Consider the following 20,974-nt stretch of genomic DNA (forward strand, 5'->3'; position numbering starts at 1 on the left):
GAGGACATGATTGTCTTAGCATTAAAATGGCATGGATGAGGTGGAGAATGAGATGTTCACATATGAGGTGATAAATTGAATCCAATAAGCTAATACGTAGGGAATATTGCCTTCTTTAGTAAGCCAAGCAATTCAAAGCATTTTCATGGAAAAAAAACTATGAATGTGTTACAGGCATTCATTTTCAAAATTGTCGAAGTTCAATTCATCTAGTATTAACTACTAAGGGCGAAAGACAAGAAACAAGCACCAGTTATATCTAAACGACTAACAAAATTTGAACCACAACAAAACATAGATATTTGCCTCACTAATATCCCTACTTCAAGATAGCATAATAAATGACTCAAACCCTAAATCCCCTGTTGTTCCTTCTCCCTCTAGCCCTCTCAAACTCCCTTCCCTTGGACCACACATATGGTTTAGTGTGGTTGTGTGGCACACTAGGAGCCTTACCAAAGTGCTTAATTGTTCATGAGCATTCTTAGGACCCTTGAGGATAACCAGCTCTGCCCAAGAGGAGCACTTATAGCCAGCTGGTCAAACATCAAGCATTCTCCTCCTGCCTTCAAAATCCTTGCTCTTGTTATCTCTGTAAACCTCAAAGTTGTCACCTTCAAAGCCGTTATGTAACCAAAGCATTTAAATATGCATAACTTCTAAAATATCCCCTTGTTCAGCTACACTACCATATAAAGACTATGTATCTAGATATAAGTGCAAAGCATGTAATTGAACACCATAAGAAAAACTTCACAATCAAGGGCCTGACACATTGAACAATCATTATCTGACACATGAAATTTTCTGGAGAGAAACTTACGACATGCCCAGAATGCGAGAATAAAAATAGAGGCTACCTTTAGGATCTTTAATTCGAAACATCTGCAGACAAAAATTGGATTGTTAGTTCCTAATGTAGATATGGTTCTTATAATGTAATCAACAAAAAAAAAAAAATAGCCACCCAAAAACCACTTTTGGAAGGGAATAATGAAGTTCATAGCTTTAGACATACAATTTTTTTTGCATGAAGTATACTCTAGTGGCTTCATCAGGGTTGTTTGAAGGAGACTCCTTCAGCTTTGATGCCATTGAAAATGGTCGAAATGGATTCAAATACTGCAAGATCCACTTTAAGAAAAATGGAGATAAGAGGAATGGTGATTTAAACAAAAAAAAATATTGGCTATTCTTGAGAAGAATCAACAACAACAAAGGAGGAAAACAACTCCTAGAAATTCGATGGGAAGAATATGGCCACCAGAGCAACAATTTCAGAGCAAAAATCCATTTGACCACATCTCTTACAATAGCAAAAATCGACCAACAAAAAAGAAGCCCTAAAAAAGCACAAAAACCTCCAACAAAATCTGGAGAAGAACCAAGAACCACTATCAAAATTTAAAGAAAAACCACCGCAAAAGAATTGAAGAACACAAAGTAAAAAAAAAATGAAAAACAAAATGAAGAAAAAATTCATATGAAACCACCGGAGAAAAAATTGGAGAAGCACCGCCAAACACCAGACAAGAAATGGAGAATGATAAATCTGATAGCAAAAGAACTGCCAAATGAACAATAAATGGAGAATGAGTGACATATTTGGGACTTGCGAGAGGGAAAAAGGCGCGCGGGCAGCGCGGGACTTGTGATATTTGGAAATAGAACTATTCACTGGTCGGTCCTGGCCTTGCCTTTTTTATAAATTATAAATACAAAATAAATCACCAAGCCCGAGTTTGAGTCCGGCCCGACCATCGGGCCTAGAACTTGAAACCGAGCTTGACCCTTTATAATAAAGCCTAAAGTCCATGTTCATGTCTGAAGCCCGATTTTGACAGGTATATTATAACATATTAACCATATATTATTGAAAATATATTATATAAATATATAATATACTATATACTATAATATATAGTACTTTTTTGTTATTAATTTTATTATTATATAATATATTATATATTATTAATATATAATATAGCATATATATAATATCTATAATATTATCAAGCCGAGTTTATTTAAGAATGCTCAAGCCCAACCCAAAAAATAATCAGGCCCAATGTGTAGAGTCCAAGCTCGAGCTTGTGGACTTCAAGCTTTGTCCAAACCCAATTTAGAACAGGTTAGGCAAGGCCAACCCATCAAACTACTTGGCCTATGAATAGGCTTATCTAGGAAAAGGGTAGGAAAAGGTGCATGGGTAAGGCTATCAATGGGTCAAGTCTACTTGATGGACCCAAACCGATTATAGTGGTTCTGGTTTCATAATTTTGTCTTGATTAATAATTTGGTCAATTTCAATCATTTTCTATCCCGAACTGATTTAGATCCATAATTTCAATCCTTTTCCGATATTTGGATCCTTGTGAGGAAACCATCTTTGTTAGGGATTAGGGATGGATGACAATTTTTATCCCCAACGGGGATCAGAGTCAGGGGTAGGGGTTTATTTCAAAATTAGGGTCAAGGACAGGGAATATGATCCCTGCCCCAAACCTACCCTATTGCCATTCCTATGATTAGGGGTGCAAGCTAGGTTGGGGTAGTAGGGGTGGAAACAAATCGATCTTTTCATGAGCTATTCAAACTCAAATTGTGAAAAGTTTGATTCAATAGTCTAAAACGAGCTCCGAGTCCAGCTCAAACCCAATATATAGGCATGTTTGCTAGTCGAGTGGAGCTTGAGCCTAATAAAACTTAGCTCATGAGGTTCACAAGCCTAATCGAGCTTATATGTATATGCATATACATACATACATACATATATTAATAAATAATTTTTATTATTTATAATAATCTTTTTATTTGTGTGTATTATAATAAATATTATATATATGACAATAAATGATTTTTATAAATCTTAAATATTTATATGTAAAATAAAAATAACTTTTATATGTATGTTTTTTATTTTTTATAGGAAAGCTTGGCTCACATTTGAGCTCGAGCCAAGCTAAGCTTAAATATATGAGCTTGTAAGCTGAGCCAAATTTGAGCTCAAATCTCTACCTCGAATCAAGCTCAAGCTTAATGGTTTTTCTGGCGAACCATGATTGAATAGCTAGATATTCAACTTAGCTCAACTGAAATCTACCCTTATTGGGTAGCCTTAGATTAGGATGGGTTAAGGTTAACCTAACTCGAATGAAGTTATGGAACCCTCAACCATAAATCTAATGCAACCTAGCTAAAAGCTTGGAGTTAGGGTTGGGTTCAAACTATATATATATATATAGTTATGAATTTAGATAAAATGCATCTTTTTTTTATAATTTTGATTATAAAAATAATTAACATTTTATATTTTGTTTTCATATAATTTATTACTTCATTGGCTAGCTAGTTCGAATGTCAATCCCTAGACATATTATTGAGCATAATGTATGGGCCAATCAAGCCTCTACAACATTAGAAGTTATTAATGGTCTATAGAAACTTGACCTAAGAGTATCCCTACATAGAACTTCAATGGAATTTTACTAAAAATTTTTTTAAATATTTAAAATTTTAATCTATTGCCTATTGTTCAGATATATCAATTCAGCAATTCAAATGTCCTATTCATTAAATTATTTTAAACAAAATAACATTTAAACAATGATTATGAGAAAATTACACTACAAAAAATGTCCCGAAATGAAGATGTAATTTTAATTTGTGAAAACATTTAATTATCCGTTATTAAATATAAAGATTTTGCAACAAATACCTAATTACCCATCACTACAAATAAAGATTTTGTGATCGACATTAAATTATTCATCACTATAAATAAACTTTTATGGTTTTGTGACAAATATTTAATCGTCTGTCACTATAGTTCGCCATTTATTGACAGCGATTCAATTGTTTGTCACTATAACTCAACATTTAGTGACAATGATTAAGTCATTCGTCACTATAAGTTAATCAATTGTGACGGATGACAATTGTCCGTCACTATATATGAAAATCTTGTGCTTTAGTGACAAACATTTGTTTGTCACTATAATTTTCCATTTAGTGACGATGATTTAATCGTCTGTTACTATAACTCAATATTTAGTGATGGTGATTAAGTTGTCTATCACTCTAAGTCAATTAATTGTGACGGATGACAATTGTCTGTCACTATATATCAAGATTTTATGTTTTTTTATGACAAACATTCAATTGCCCATCACTATAAATCACAATTTGGTGACAGAACTTCAACCATCCGTTGCTATAATATCTTTATAGTGACGGAAAATCTCTTCGTCACTACATAATGTATTTTTAGTGATGAAACTTTAAATTCGTCACAATAGAGTTATTTATAGTGACTTACACCACTGTCCGTCCGTCACTATAACCCATTTTTCTTATATTGATCCTAGGTTTAAGATGAAGATTGTTACATATTACTACAATCTCATTTATGGAGAGATTGCTGAGAGGCACGTTACAAGAGTTAGAGAGGCACTAAATGGCCTATATTCTGAGTATGTAGGTTTTGATATAGAGAATAGGTCACTTGCAGGCTCTAGTATTACATTCAAGCCATTGAGGATTCGTGGTGTTGTAGATTTTTTGAGCGGTTTTGATCGATGGTTGACTAGAGGGCATCTAAAATACTATCTAGGGACTCAAAAGTCAGAATTGAATCTTTATCTTGAAGAAAAACTATTTCCTAGAGGAGAAGAGTTTGATATTTTGAAATTCTGGTGAGTTGATAGTTTCAAGTTTCCAAAACTCTCTAGATTGGCATGAGATATTTTGGCAATTCCAGTATCCAATGTAGCATCCGAGGGAGCATTCAGTACTGGGGGCAGAATAGTGGATCAATATCGTACTTCATTACTTTCAGAGATTATGGAAGCTTTGGTTTGTGGACAAGATTGGTTAGAAGCTCCTACTGCAAAAAAGTAAGTTAAAATTTGAATCTTGAAGCAGTTGTTATCTTTCCTATATGTTTTTGTTTCTAATGTGTTTTTGGTTGTGTATTATTATTTTTAGAATTGGATCTTGAAGAAGCTACTACCTCTCTTATATGTGTGGCTTCTAAGCTGATACTAACTAAACAGGTAAATTATGGCAAATGGTCTATAATTAAATTATTGATTTGAAAAATGCTTGTCTTTATGTAATTTAACTAAGCAAATGTTTTTTGTTTTAGGATATTGAAGCATATGCCATGCATCTAGTTTGGTCAATTTTTTGCTTCACATGTATTTTTTTTCTTATATTTTTTATAAAATATTTGATTATAAAATTTGGATTGGATTGGACCTAGTCCATTTGTAATGGTTTATTGTGGTCTAGGTAGGGTTGAAGTTTTGAACCAATATCTAGTCTATTGATAGAATATAAGAGTGGGGCTGTGAGGCTATCAATGGACCAGGTTTGGGGTGGACACAATCTAAATTAAAACCAAATTGAACAAGTTGGAAAGTCAAATAGGACAATGCCAATCCGGTCTAGGTTGAACATATTGAACAGTCCAATAAGTCAATGGATTGGATTGGACTACATTTTGGTCCAGGTTGAACAGCCCAATAAGACAGTGGATTGGATTGGATCGGTCCAATCCAGTCCAGGTTGAACATATTGAAGAGTCTAATAAGTCAATGGATTGGATTGGCTAGTCCATTTTTTTTTCTATTTTGTATTGTTTTGTAACATTATCCACGTGTATAACAATTAAAAAAAAATTCCACGCATTTGCAGCTACTGACAAGTAATTGGAAAATCTATTTAACCTTGACAAAAAACATGCTAGTAGCAATTTTAGTTTTCTTGTTGTATTGTTGATGCATAAGTTATGACAAATGGCTTCTGCATGCCTTGTCTTAAATGTTTAAAGTATTAGTTTTCTTTGAAAATTGATTATACAACTAATTAGTCAAGGAATTGAGAATGTAAAAGTAAGACATCTGGACTTGATCCATCTTGGAATTTAAGCTATGATGGCCCTTAGCTTTATCTGAGTGATACCAGAAGTTATTCTCTAGTGGAAAGTGTAAGAAAACTTCAATGATAAAAAAATTTTAAAAAACTTCAGACTGAATTTTAAAACATAATATAGTGCTATGCATGGTTTCTGAATTTCTTTTAGACAACTGCTCTCCCAAGTTAATAATCTACTTCATCTATCATTTAAAACCACAATTTGGTTTTGCTTTTGTTCTAAATACAAGAAGTTAAAAATTTACTTATAAAAAATAAATAAATAAGCAAAGAGCCTACAGAAAATGATCACATGGATAATGAATCCATCCAATAGAACAAAAAGGAGATTCACATTGTTCTTCTGGTTTGCCTGAGATGAATAGCTAAGCCTCATAGCCAGCAGTTAGATTAATTTATGGACTAGAGCATTAAAATTTCTAGGAACATGTAAGAAGTCTACAGGCCCAATATCTACACAACATTTCTTAATTTCATATAGCTAGATTGCCATGAAATACTTTAACCAGCAGATTTTAGAGACAAAATAACAGCTAGCGTATCATAGAACAGTGACTTTTTTTTTTTCCATTTCTTAGCTGCTTGCAGTGCTTCTGAAATTGCTAAGCTCTGATGTTTACTTGTAGAGGTTGTAATATATGCAGCTTCACAGGCAAAAGGCTCTGATGATCTCTGCTCATTTTCTTCTTTTAGTCTCTGGTAGCAACCATTTAACAAGTTCTTGAGCACATTATTCTGGCTGAATGACAAGGAACTCTTGATTTCTAACTGGAAAATGAATACAAAATATTGTTTTGTACTTCTTTTTGCAGATTTCTATATGCATAAAAGCTTGTGTAGTGACCAATCGTGTATGAGAAAATCATAACTTCTCAGAAAACCCCATTTTTCTTTGATGTATCTTTAAGGCTGGTAGTGTCAATTTTATATATTTGTGAAAAATTTAATATATATCTGAATTTTTTTATATTTTCTGGGCTTTTATGTAAATTTTAAAGTTTCATTTAGTTTGGACCAGATTGGGTTCAATCCGGTCCATTTGCATTTCAATTGGACCGGATTGGATCCGGTTTGTATAGGGTTTGGACCGGATTTGGTCCAATCCATTTTTAAATGGACCAATGATGGACTGGATCGGATTGGACCCAAATCCAGTCCAATTGACACACCTAGCCATGAGAGCTTTCATTTCAGCGTCATAACTGGATGTTGCCCATCAAGATGAACCTTCTGCAATGGTTTTTCCCGTGGTGAGTTTGATGATGAATGCCCTTCCTGCATTGCCTGTAAATGGGTCAAAACTCAAAAGATCCATCAATTTGTAACGTGTGTGTGTTTGTGGATGGAGCGATAGACCCTATAAGGGAGTGAGCGAAGATAGCAGAAAGCAATAGGCTCAAAAGTGAAAGGGGTTCCAGACGTATGTGGAGACCCGTAATTGATATGTATTTATATAATCTGACATTGAGTTACAATAAAATACGTAAGGGGATAAGTATGATAACAGATAATAGAAGCTGAATAGATAACAGAGTAAGTTGATATACAATAACAAACTGATAAGGATAACTACGTTACACGCCCCCTCAAGCTGAACAGAGGGACGAAAATTCAGCTTGTCACGAAGAACAGTGAATTGGGGAGAGACCAAGCTCTTGATTGTGAGGAAGCTGAAAGTGAGTTAGAGATATCAGACCACCAGTGATTTGCGAGAAGCCATGTCTCGAACAAAGTGGAAGTCCACTTCCACATGTTTCGTGCATGCCTTGAACACAGGATTCACAACAAGATAGAGTGCACCCACATTATCACACTAAACAATGGGAGTAGCAGAAGATTGAAACTGAAGCTCCTTGAGAAGATGTTGAGTCCAAGCTATCTCTGTAGCAGTTGTGGCAAGTGCACGGAGTTCAGCTTCAGTGCTAGACCAGGCAACAGTTTGTTGTTTCTTCGCACTCCAAAATATGAGATTGGGACCCAAAAATAAAAGCAAAACCATTGGTAGAACGAAGAAGAAGAGGGATGAACATATTTGTAACTGAAACGAAGAAGAGGGATGAACATAGAGACCATGGGTGACCGTCCCTTTCAAGTATCTTAAGATACGCTTGACAACACTCCAGTGGGTGGTCGTACGTGCAGCCAAGAATTGGCAAGCTTTGTTGATCGCAAATGCGACATCCGGCCTTGTGATGGTAAGATATTTAAACAACCCAACGATGCTTCTGTAAGTGGAGGGGTTTGGGAGAGGTACACCATCAGACCTGGAGAGAGTACAGTTAACTGCTAGAAGAGTAGAAGACATAGGCTTGGCATCAGTAAGTTCAGCCCATTGTAGGAGGTCTACTATGTATTGCCGCTGACAGAACCATGCTGGAGGGTGTACGGGTGACTTGAATGCCAAGAAAGTAGTGCAGATCCCCCAAATCTCGAAGAGAGAAACACTTGGAGAGGTCTGAAATATTTACGTTCAGCAGCCCCATTTTGATGATGAGTATGCGAGCAAGAGAGTGTGAGAAAACCCACAATCAGCCAAGTATTTAGTGAGATGCCTGAACTCACCACCCCAATCACTAAAGTATTTAATGGAAGTAGAAAGTAGATTTTCAACATTGTGTTTGAATTGAATAAAAACAGAGTAAACATCACTTTTGTTTGCAATAGGATAAAGCCACGTAAAATGTGTGAAATGACAACTGGCATGGCATTGAGGCCAATTCAGATAAAATTAAGGCCATCCTAGATATGAGACTACCCCAGAAAATGAAGAAGGTTCAGAGGTTGAATGGCCACATAGCCGCTTTGAGCCGCTTCATGTCCAAATCGGCAGATCGCTTTCTGCCTTTCTTTAAGGCAATTAAAAGCAAAGTCTTTGAATGGACCAAAGAATGCCAGCTCGCATTCGACGAGCTCAAAAAGTACCTTGCCAGTATCCCGGTCTTAACCTGACCCGAGGAGGGTGATGTTCTGGAGCTGGGCCTTGTCTAACAGAGGTCAAAGGGAAAGCTCATATGATGAGTGGATATGATCCCTCACAGAAAGGTGGTGGGGTTATGCAGCTGAAACAGTTGGCTCCATGCACCCTATGTGATTTCCCACATTTCCAAAGATAATTCCCAGTCTCCGTCAATGAGATGGGAGGGAAATCTCAGAGATGAACTAATGGAAATGAAACATAGATTAAAAGCCATATCTATGTAAATAACATGAATCAAATTAGGTTGTGGACTAATGTTTGCTATTTTATCAGAAAATGGCAAACAGACAATTTTCAAAGCTTTTGGACGACAATAAGCTTAAGGGCCCAAACTATGCCAACTGGTATCGTAACCTAATGTTGGTCTTGACCTCTGAAAATTTGGATAAGATGGCTAAGAATCCTACCCCGGAGCGTCCGGGTGATAGGGCTTCTGAGGTCCATAGGAGAGACTATCAAGAATGGGAGGAGAAAAACTCCTTGGCCTAGTCTTACATCATTGCCTCCCTAGACAATCCGATACAGAGGCAATTCGATCATATTGAAGTAGCCAAGAACATATTGGATAATTTAAAGACAATGTATGAAGAGCAGAATCATTCTACTCAGCAGAAGGTCTTAAAGTAGTTCATGACCGCACAGATGGCCAAGGGGCAACAAGTTCATGACCATTGTCTTCGGATAATGGGCTACATCAATGAACTTGAGGCTCTTGGATATGGGCTGGACCATGTTACTAAGGTAGACGCCATCCTAAATTCTTTGCCTCCTTCTTTCAATCCGTTCATCATGAACTATAACATGAACAAGCTGAATGCCAGCAATCAGGAACTCAACAATATGTTGCAGAGGGCTTTAGAACTGATTAAGAAGGATGAGCCTCTAACCATGTTTGTTGAACCTGGCAAGTCAGACAAGAAAAAGAGGAAGGCAAAGAAGAAGCCATAGAAGAAAGCCACCAAGTCCAAGAAATTGAAGAAGGATAGAGCATCGGATGCTTGCCACTTCTACAAACAGACCGACCATTAGAAGAGGAACTGTCCTTAGTACCTGAATCCAAGAAAGGTAATTTCGAATCCTGTGTCATAGAAACCAATTTGTTGGTAACTTTTGCGTCCTGATGTATTGACTTTGGGGCTTCAACTCATTCGTATAATTTACTGTAAGGGTTCAAGGTAAGCAGAAGGCTAAGTGATGGAGAGGTAACTCTTTACTTAGGGACTTCTACAAGTGTTGTAGCTATGACTATAGGAGCCATAGAGTTAATTTTCAGAGAAGGAATAATTGTATTGAAAGATTGTCTTTATGTACAAAATTTGAGAATAAATTTGATTTCTGTTTTAAAACTGTGTGTAGATGGATATTCTGTCTTCTTTAGTAATACGATTACTATTAAAAAAAACAACAGATTCATCGCATACGGAGAACTTGAGAATGGCCTCTATGTTCTGCATCATTCTCTAGAAACTAACATAGACGAAACTACGTTGGCTGATATCCCCAAGAAAAGAATCCGTGATGCAGTTAATCCTATGTGCCAGTGGCATTACCGAATTGGCCATATCAGCATTGATCGTAGCACAATATTGGTAAAGGATGGTCCTTTGGATTTTCTAGCTGTAGAAGATCTTCCCACTTGTGAGCTTTGCCTTCAGGGTAAGATGACAAAATGACCATTTAATGGTAAGCCTGAAAGATGTACAGGCATGCTTGACCTTATACATACTAATGTATGTGATCCCCTGAGTGTTAGGATCCGTAACCAGCATGTGTATTTCATTACATTCATCGATGATTATTCTTGATATGGTTACGTGTACCTAATGAGACACAAGTCCGAATCCTTTGAAAAGTTCAAGGAGTTCAGACAAGAGGTCGAGAAACAGTTAGGGAGACAAATTACGACCCTTCGATTGGATCGAGGTGGCGAGTATCTCTCTAACGAATTCAGGGACTACTTGAAGGTCAACGGGATAGTATCACAATTAGCTCCTCTGGCTACACCACAACTTAATGGTGTTTCAGAGAGGATGAATATGACCTTATTGGATATGGTCCGGTCACTTCTTGTACACTCAGAGTTACCCACATCCTTTTGGGGTTTTGCATTGGAGACTACGATATACGTGTTGAATCGGGTTCCAACCAAATCAGTTCCGAATACTCCATATGAACTTTGGATCGGAAAGAAACCAAATGTTAGACACTTGAAGATTTGGGGTTGTCCTGCGCACGCTAAAAGAATGAGTGCGGACAAATTGGAATCCAAGACCAGTTGTTACCTATTCGTAGGCTACCCCAAGGGTTCTGTGGGTTATCTATTCTATGACCCAAGTGAGCAGAAGGTGTTCTGCAGCTGAAATGCACATTTCTTGGAGGGTGATTACATTGTGAACAACCATCATTAGGAAATAGTTCTTGATGAGGAGAGCTCAGGAGTAGTGGGAGGTGTCCCATAGGTTCCAGGTATTGAGTAACCTAGAAGATCTACCCGGGTTTCTAGGCCACCAGTCCGTTTCGACTATGACCAAGATAGTTACTTGGTGGAAGCTATGACTAGTGAGGAGGATTCCATGACTTATGTGGAAGCTATGTTGGACATAGATTCCTTGAAGTGGGTAGATGCCATGAGAACTGAGATGGACTCAATGGAGACCAACGGAGTCTGGACTCTAGTAGATCCACCTCCTAGGGTAAAAGCAATTAATTGTAAATGGATCTATAAGAGGAAGAAGGGCCTCGGTGGTAAGGTTGAGACCTACAAGGCTCGTTTGGTGGTGAAAGAGTATACTCAGAAAGAGGGCATCGATTATGAGGAAACCTTTTCGCCCGTGGCCATGCTTAAATCCATTAGAATCCTGCTAGTTGTACCAGCATACCATGACTACGGGATTTGGCAGATGGATGTCAAAACTGCGTTTCTAAATGGAGATCTTACTGAAGATATCTATATGTAGCAACCGCAAGGTTTCATAGTTGTGGGTCAAGAACACATGGTATGTAAATTAAATAGATTCATATATGGACTTAAGCAAGATTATAGGAGTTGGAACATCCAGTTTGACTCTACTGTCAAAAAGCTTGACTTTGAGCAGAATCCAAATGAGTCATGTGTTTACAGGAAGTTCAGTGGGGATAATGTTACGTTCTTGGTTCTGTATGTAGACGACATTCTACTCATTGGGAATGATGTAGGAATGTTGACTACGGTGAAAGTATGGATTTCACAGCAATTCTCCATGAAAGATATTGAAGAAGCCTCCTATATACTGGGTCTTCGACTCTACAGAGAGATCGAAGCGGATAATAGGATTATCCCAATCTGCTTACATTGACAAAATAGTCAAAAGATACAACATGGAGAACTCCAAGAAGGGAAATGTTCCTTTCAGGCACGGAGTCACTCTCTCCAAGAAGATGTCTCCCAAGACTTCTGAGGAGATTGAGGGCATGAATGACGTTCCCTATGCCTCAACCGTAGGGAGCATCATGTATGCCATGCTGTGCACTCTTCTTGACATTGCTCGGTCATTGAGTGTGGTAAGCAGATTCCAAGCCAACCCAGGGCAGGAGCATTGGACTGCTGTGAAAAATATACTTAAGTACCTTCGAAGGACAAAAGAGTTTTGTCTGGTATTCGATGGTAGCTCATTACAGATCTAGGGGTATACTGATGCTGATTTCCAGTTGGATCCAAATGATAGAAAGTCAACATATGGGTATGTTTTCACGATAGGATCGTGTATTGTTTGCTGGAAAAGCAACAAATAGGGGTCCATGGAAGATTCCACAACCGAAGCCGAATACATTGCCGCAAGTGAAGCTGCCAAAGAAGCCATGTGGATGAAAAAGTTCATTCACGAATTGGGAGTAGTTTCGTCCAGTACATCACCCATCTCGTTGTTGTGTGACAACAATGGAGCTATCGCTCAGGCTAAGGAGCCCCAAGCCCACTCGAAGTCGAAGCACATCGAGAGAAAGTACCATGTACTATGGGAGATTGTTGGTAGAGGGGATGTCTTGATTAAGAAGATAGTATCAACAGAGAATGTAACAGACCCATTGACTAAGCCACTCACACAAAAAATGTTTGAGAAATACATGGAAAGCATGGGACTCTGACTTATACCAAATTGGACCTAAGTGCAAGTGGGAGATGTTAGACATTGTATGCCCTTAGCTCCAATTAGATTGATGTACATTATGACATTTATTGTAAATGAATAAAATACATATTTGATTCATGTTATTGTGGTATGTTTCTGTGTAATACCCTTAAACTGGACACTTATGAGACTCGTGTTAGTTTAGAATGTTCACAGTCATTGGATAAGTCTGGGGAGATTTATCTTACCAAGGCTGACACTGATGTGCCGCCAAGTGTTCGGGTGGCCTGTCTCAGCTACCGGGTTGGATTGGACTGTCTTTGATATGCCAATCAGTGAGATCCTTAGAGGGGGTCAAAACCTGGGTATGTTGGTACAGTCCGAGAATTCATCTAAGTGGGTGATCATAGTGACAGGATCAGCCCCTTTGTCGAACAAAGGTAATGATCGGGGATGCGCTCTCTCTGATGGAAACCAGGACTGCCGGCATCCAATTTCAATCGTTGAAATTTGTTTTGCAAAATATATTTATATACGAATATACAATATATATATATATATATATATATATATATATATATATATATATATATATATATAGTAGAGAGTGCAACACTATTCCTTGCAGCCGAAGGAGAGGTCCTCTCTTGTTAGGCAAATGCTTGATCATTATGGACTGAGAGGTTAAGTGTAAGACCATTGAGGGTAATGCTTGATGGGCTAATCTTGCATCTGCCCATAGTCCCTAGGTTTTTGTAAGGTGGCTTGGACCAGAGACCACTTAGTGTAAGTGTTGGGCCCATTAAGAGCCCATGTGATGGGCTCAGGGGGTTCACTGTCCATAACAGTGTATTTGGCCAAGCCTTATAACAGAGGCTGGGCTGAACCCATGTGGCTAATGTGTAGATCAATGTTTGGGTCCCACACCATACAAAGAAGCCCAATTGGGTAGCAGTTTAGAAGGCTACTGAGCACATAAGACTTATTGGGCCTAAAGCTCAGTTCGAACTGGTTTAGTTAGACTAATTAAAGAGGGGCAGATCTGGGTATTGGATCAATAGATAGGATAGGGTTTTACCCTATCCACTCAGAGAGATTTGGATATGAAAACCTCCTAATGAGATTAGGAGAGAGCTGATCTAATCTATAGATAAGATAAGGACTAATCCTTATCACTTAAAGAGAGTCGAGATTCAAATAAGGATTTAAATCAAGAAACTCCTAATGGGATTAGGAGTTGATCTCTTTAAGTCTATAAAAGGAGGAGGGGGCGAACCATTCAATCCATCCAAAATCTCAAAGCCCTAGAGAACATCCTAGATCACCAAGAGAGAAGACAGATACACCATCTTCTGCTCTTGCGTTCTCCTCCTGTTGCCGCCAACTGCCAATTCGATCTCCAGTTTTGTAGGAGCGATCAAGAATAGTTCTCGATATCAGTCTTTGGAGAAAGGTTGATCCGAAGTCGTGCTCATAGCCTCCATCGAATTCTTGTTGAAGGATTCGGTTTTTGGGAAGAACACTGCTGATTCTGCTCCACCCTACACTGTGTCATTTTCAGTGGGAGTAGTCTTTGGAGATTTCTTTGGGCATGAATACCTTCATTGGGAGATATTTTTTCGTATCAGGTATATCCCTCTCCTACCTTTTGGTTTCAGATCTGGTTTAGTTCTTGATTCAAGATTGATCATTAAAAATGCAGATTTTCTAAAACAGGGATATTCTATACTGGTAAGGAAGGCTGGAAGATCAGTGGTTGCATATTCTATACTGGTAATACCAGTTACAGTGTGAGTGCTGGAATTCTCATGATCGGTGGGTGCCATTTTGGCTCTAAGACCCGTAATTGATATATATATATATATATATATATATATATATATATATATTGACATTGAGTTACAATGAAATACCTAAGGGGTAACAGAAAAAGCTGAACAAATAATAGAGTAAGTTGATATACAATAACAAACTGGTGGGGATAACTCGATAATTTTATAGGGTGTATGCTCTGACTGCTTTGTACAGGTTCAAAGTATTGATCAACCTTTTTCAATTACTTTTTGCTGATGCCATAGTGTATTTTCAAATAAATTTTATTCTGGCTTTCCATATGAAGTAAGAAACATACATAATTTTCCAAGTAGGATGAGACATCAGACATGTTGCCTTATCCGTCATAGCACTTGATGATTTTAGCAAACATGTAATGACTTCATGAACTGGTTTGGATTTTGATTTTCTGGATTAAGCCCAATTTGTGTGTGGCACCGGCAAATTGTTTGGACATAAGTGCATGTGAAGAAAAGATGATTTGTTGTCTCTTTCTCTTGGTGACAGAAAACACACTTTAGTTCTTCTTTCAGAAGTCATGATCCACATTTCTCTTTCATGAGAACCCCATCCTATGGAAGCTTCCATGTAAAGTTTTGATACTGAGGGATTTGTTTTGTTTTTCATAATAACTTCCGGTTGAAATGAGGAGATGAATCAATAGGGGTGTCGACGGATCAAATTTGAATCGGATCAAGCAATATCCGAATTTGAATCCGATTAGAAAATTCAATATCTGAATGATATTAAAAATTAATATTCGAATTCGAATCTGATTAAATATTCAAATATTCGAATCAAATTTGAATTTGATTAATTAATTAATTATTTAATAAATATTTTATTTATATAAAGTATATAAATATACAAATTATTTATATAATTTAATTATTATATATATAAATTATATAAGACACTTAAATATTTTATATATTATATATAAGAATTAAATAATCAGTTGAATTTGAATATTTATCCAATCGAATCAGGTCATATCCGAATTCAAATCTGATTAACTATTCGGTATGAATAGAATATCCAAATTTGACTGATTAGATATTTGAATTATCCGAATTCGATTTGATTATTTCGAATCTAAATTCAAAATTGGATTTTCAAATACCGTTGACACCCCTAATTGTCAATATTCTATAGCATGAGCTTACTTTTAACTCTCCCGAAGGTGATTTCTTCCAGATGATCTTATTTGAGTCTACATTTGAATTGGGTTGTGTCTCAAGAATTTTTTGAACACAGATGGGTTAAAAAAATTGGTTTAGTTTGTCTTGATTCCATGAGCCTCCTTCATTCAAAAAATCTGCAACCCTTATATGTTGAGTGCTTACGTTAAGTCATTAAGAGATGTAGGGGCGCCATCATGAATAGTTGAGATCCATGGGTCTTCTAGTGCATGAATATTGTTGAAGCCATCCTTAATTATCCATAACATGTTGGGCTTTAAATCTTTTAATAGACTATGTGCCTGCTTTACCAAGGTGAACTATTGCTCCCTTTTCTTGCACCAAATAGACTTGATTAGGAAAAGTATTTTTCTAACGCCCATATATTATTAGAGTATGTCAATAATCTTCATAATTGTTTGCTAAATTAACAAGGCTTTATTCATTTACAAGTTGTGCCTAAAGCCCAATCCACCCTCTTGTTTCGGCAAGCATATTTATTCCAGGCTATTGTGTGTGGGGTTTTCTTCTTTTTCCAAACCACCAAAATTATAAAGTTTCTCTAATTCTGTATGGATCTTCTTTGGGAGGATGATAGTTAACATAGTATAGACTGTTTGAAAGAAGTCATTGATGTTGCCTTGGACATTCTTACTGAAAAGTCAGATTGATTTTCCATAATTTATTCCCTTGACCAGAGATAACCTCAAAATTGGACATTCTTACTGAAAGAAGTCATTGTCATTGCTTGAACTTGGGAAGGTTCAGCCTTACACAACAGAATCACATCATCTGCAAAAAATAAATGAGTGGTTGCCCGCCCATTTCGGCTTAGTGACACTCCTTGGATGATACTTCCATACCCAAGCTGAAGAGGTAATGGCTCCACCCAATTTAGAGGAAGTTACATGCAGCGATGAATCCACACAAAGCACTTGTCCCTGATGGCTTCACGATATATTTCTACCAACACTTCTGGAACATAATTGGCCACAACATTTTTTAGATGGTGACGGAATTCTTCCAAACAGAACACTTACCTAAGGAAATAAACAACACTAGCCCTCTTAGTTTCAAGATATAAGCCAATAAGCCTCTATAATGTGATCTACAAAGTCATCTCTAAATGGCTAGTACTGTTGAGAATGCAGCCCATTCTACAAGAAATAATCTCACTCTTTCAGATGGTTTTCTCAAAAATAGGAAAATTTCAGACAATATCCTTCTAGTCAAGGAAAATTTGCACAAGATGTAGACACAAGAAAAGAGGAGAAGTTACGTAGCCATCAAACCAGATATGTCCAAAGCCTTTGATAAAATGGGGTGGAACTTCTTGAAAGAAACACTAAGAAATTAAGATGAACTTTCATCCTGTATGGTGCAACTTGTTATTCCAGTGCATTTCTACATCTACCTACTCAATTAAAATAGGAGGAGAATCATACGAACACTTCTATCTTAGCCAAGGGTTGAGACAAGGAGACCCTTGTAGGCTGACCCCATTGGACTTAAGCATACCCTCCATCAATGAAACCTCAAATGTGGATTCATTTAAAATTTTTGAAATTCTATTTTGCCCTTTTGTGGAAGAAGAAGAAGAAGAAGAAGAAGATCACTAGATTAGACTGTTTTGGTACAATGAAGAAACTAAAGTGGCGTTTGATAAATCTAAAAAGTTAAAAAATATTAAGTGTCTAAAATCTAAAAAGAGACATAGTTGCTTTTCGACTTTTTAGAGGCTCTGGATAAAGAAGGTTGTTTGTGTTGGATCAAACCTTCAGCATCTAAAATTTATTGATTTTACTATTTTACCCCTAAAATAGACTATGTGGTAATTTTGAGTTCAATTTGAATTATTTCAAAAAAATAATTTATTAAATTCAAAACAATATTGAAAAATATGAGTAAATTATAAAAAATAAAAAAATAATTTATTAAAATAAGAATAAAATTGAAAAATACATATCCATTTATAAATTAAAAATAAATTATTAAGAGTTAAACAAATAATGAAAATAGTAATGAACACCATGAAGAAATAAAAAATTTTAATAACTATCAAATTAATATCTTAAAACTATTAAAATATTTAATAATTAATAATTAATACAAATATAATTTATAAAAAATAAAAATAATTTATTAAAGTAAGACTTGTAGCGGCGATGGCGAGAAGATAGGGGAGGGAGGGGGAGAGAGTGAAATCAAGAACCACCGTTGTTGAGAGTTGCAGCGGCAATAGCGAGAAAGAAGAATAAGAAGAAGTTTGTGTCACACCATCGAGTGGAAAAGAAGAAGAAGATGAAGAGAGGAGAACTTCCCAGTGGCAAATCTCCTTTCTCGAACCAGGAGAGGAGTCGAATGACATAAATTTTTGGCTTATGTAAAGGACATTACAGGTCATTCCAAATTTCTATGGGGGCTCTTTTGTCTTTCGTCCACGTTTGAAATGCCTCTTAGCGTGTTAAGCACCTAGGGAGGCTCTTTTCTATTTAGATATGAAATTGGATTTCAGATCTAAAAACCAAACCCAACCCAAACGTAGGTGGCATCTGAAAAGTAACATTTTCAGACTTTAGATGTCTGAAAAATGCTATCAAGTGTCACCTAAAACACAGATCTTATTTGATCTTGTTTATTGTCAAGATCACAAAAATGAAAATTGAGAGAAAAATAAACACATGAAATAGTATCTTTAGTAATAGAAATCAGAACTAAGCTCTTTCTAGAGCAGGATAGATTATGAAATCATGTCTTATACATTGAGAAAGCTAGGTGGAACAACTAGAGCTTTAATAAAAATAACCTCATAAAAAATCAACCCTATCAGCCATAGAAATATAAATAGATCAAACTGAGCATTGGGGATAAGTACCTTCAATCACACAGATGTTGGGACACTACAATACGCTCTTGTGATGTAATGCTCCACAAGTTATTTGGTGTCTGCAAAGATCACAGGAAAAATGCAAACATCATAGGAAAAGCAAAAGAATTTATTATCTAAATATATAATTGATATCCTTTCATTAATTTGACAAAAAGAAAAGGAACTCTTCTTTCTTTTAATTAGAATTACAATGGGGGTATAGTCCAAAAGTCCATTAAAAGACACCTAAAGAGAGAGAGAGAGAGAATACCCACCACCCAGATGAATTTGAAAAACTCAGTGATTTTGAAAATTTGAAAGAAAATGAAGGGAAAAAGAGACACAAGATATCTTTAAGTGTGAAAAAAAACTCAGGGTACATTTAAGTCAATTTAAGAAAAAAACGAAAACTAAGTGTATGTTTAAACTAATCTTTTACCCTAAATAAAGTGTGTAGAGAAATAAAAATTATTGTTATCAATGATCGAAATGGCGAAAACAAGAGAGAGAGAATTAATGTCCAAACTTCAAAGTTGTTGGCCAAATCGATAGTTTTTATTTTTCTTTTGTAGAAAGTAGTTAGGGTGAAACAAACCCCGAATCCTAGTCATGTGATAGATTAACCGGTCTGGCCATCCGATTCAACCATGGGTTGAAAACTTTGACATAAACTATAAGTAAGATGATTTGGAATTCCTAAAATCCTCCCCTGAAGTTTAATAGTTGCGGAAACCTGCTGTGCTTTTTGTTATATAGCAATCAACTACCTTGAAGTTTATGACACTTACATCTACACACCTTATGTTAAAAAGGATAATAAAGAATGCTGATGTAATGTAATTAAGAGACAGAGATGGTTTTATCATCCTGTGACTTGTAAAGCTTAGATTTGAATTTATTTAGGCCATGTTTGGTTTGAAGGAAAAGGTAAGGAAATTTATACAAGGTTTATAAAAGTTTTCCTCCTTTTTCCTTTCTTTTCCCTACTTTTTCATTCAAACAAGGTAACGATTTTTCGCAAATCTGCATCAACATATCATTAAATCTCAGAGAAAAGTAGAAAACCATTTGAAGGGTTAGCTGTCCGCTTTACCTGTTTGAATAGCTTATCTGAAAGTGCTTCAGAAAACGGTTGAACCAGTTTAATTCAATTTTCAGATCATCTGATTCCTTCCAACCGGCTCGAGAGCTGGGGAAAATTTTGACTGTCCACAATCACTCAGGGAGAGGCTGTGGTTGTGGCTGTCGATCATGGATAGCGAAAATTCTCTCTTAGAGCAGATAACTAAGATAGGATTACACGTAAACAAGATTAGAAACGAAGAAACTTACTGCATCCACGGCGCAAGAACAAGAACAAGAACCTCAGCCGTGTGTGAACTGTGAAGGGCGGCTATCTTCTATAGTTCTACAGTTGTACTTTTAGATTCGCCCAAAAGTCCTATGAATTAAAGATTGTAAAAACTGAAAAAATAAATAAAACAAGAGAAACAAAAATATGATAAAAACACCGTGAAGAGGACAAACAGTTGTTAGGTAGCAATTAGCAAATACGATAAATCAATCAGAAATTAATAATATTTTTAATTTTTTATAAAATTAATAATATTTGGTGGGTTTTGTTTTCAACAAGTCATTTGACGGTCCATTGAAAAAAACAAAAAACTATGACGGTGCCAACTGGCCCATGTAAGTGTAATCCACATTTGCAGTCAATGGATTGTGTTAAAATTGAATGTGTCCAATTCATCTAATTTGAACAGATTGGATGGTCTAATTAATATAAATATTGAATTGGGCCAGTTCAGACTTAATGTTCCAAAGTATGGGTTTATATTGCACTGAGTTGGATTAAATTAATATTCCGACCATTGACACAAGATAAGAATAGAGGTGTCAATAGGTGAATTAGGTTTGGACTGATGCAACCATTGCAATTTGAATTAAAACTAATTTGAAGCATTGACAGTAATCCTATATATGGATAAAGGTTTCAGGAAAAACTTACTGTTTTTCACAAGAGTGAGAGTGGTATGGTCATTTATCAAATTCATTGTGGTTTTGATTGGTC

General features: G+C 36.2%; 1 long non-coding RNA gene and 1 pseudogene across 1 annotated transcript; one reads left to right on the plus strand and one right to left on the minus strand.

Annotated features, from left to right (window-relative positions):
• Positions 1–474: 474 nt before the first annotated feature.
• On the plus strand, positions 475–14,870 carry LOC148876064 (zinc finger BED domain-containing protein RICESLEEPER 2-like; annotated as a pseudogene).
• Positions 14,871–16,685: 1,815 nt separating this feature from the next.
• Positions 16,686–20,346, minus strand: LOC148876065 (uncharacterized). The gene is made up of 4 exons (XR_016105918.1): positions 20,236–20,346; positions 19,997–20,145; positions 18,910–18,980; positions 16,686–17,074 (listed from the first exon to the last, which is right to left on the minus strand). It is a non-coding gene; the product is annotated as an uncharacterized LOC148876065 (long non-coding RNA).
• Positions 20,347–20,974: the final 628 nt, after the last annotated feature.

This window comes from Nelumbo lutea, chromosome 1 (assembly GCF_056320005.1).
Source record: "Nelumbo lutea isolate HS-2025 chromosome 1, American lotus-T2T, whole genome shotgun sequence".
Taxonomy (NCBI): Eukaryota; Viridiplantae; Streptophyta; class Magnoliopsida; order Proteales; family Nelumbonaceae; genus Nelumbo; species Nelumbo lutea.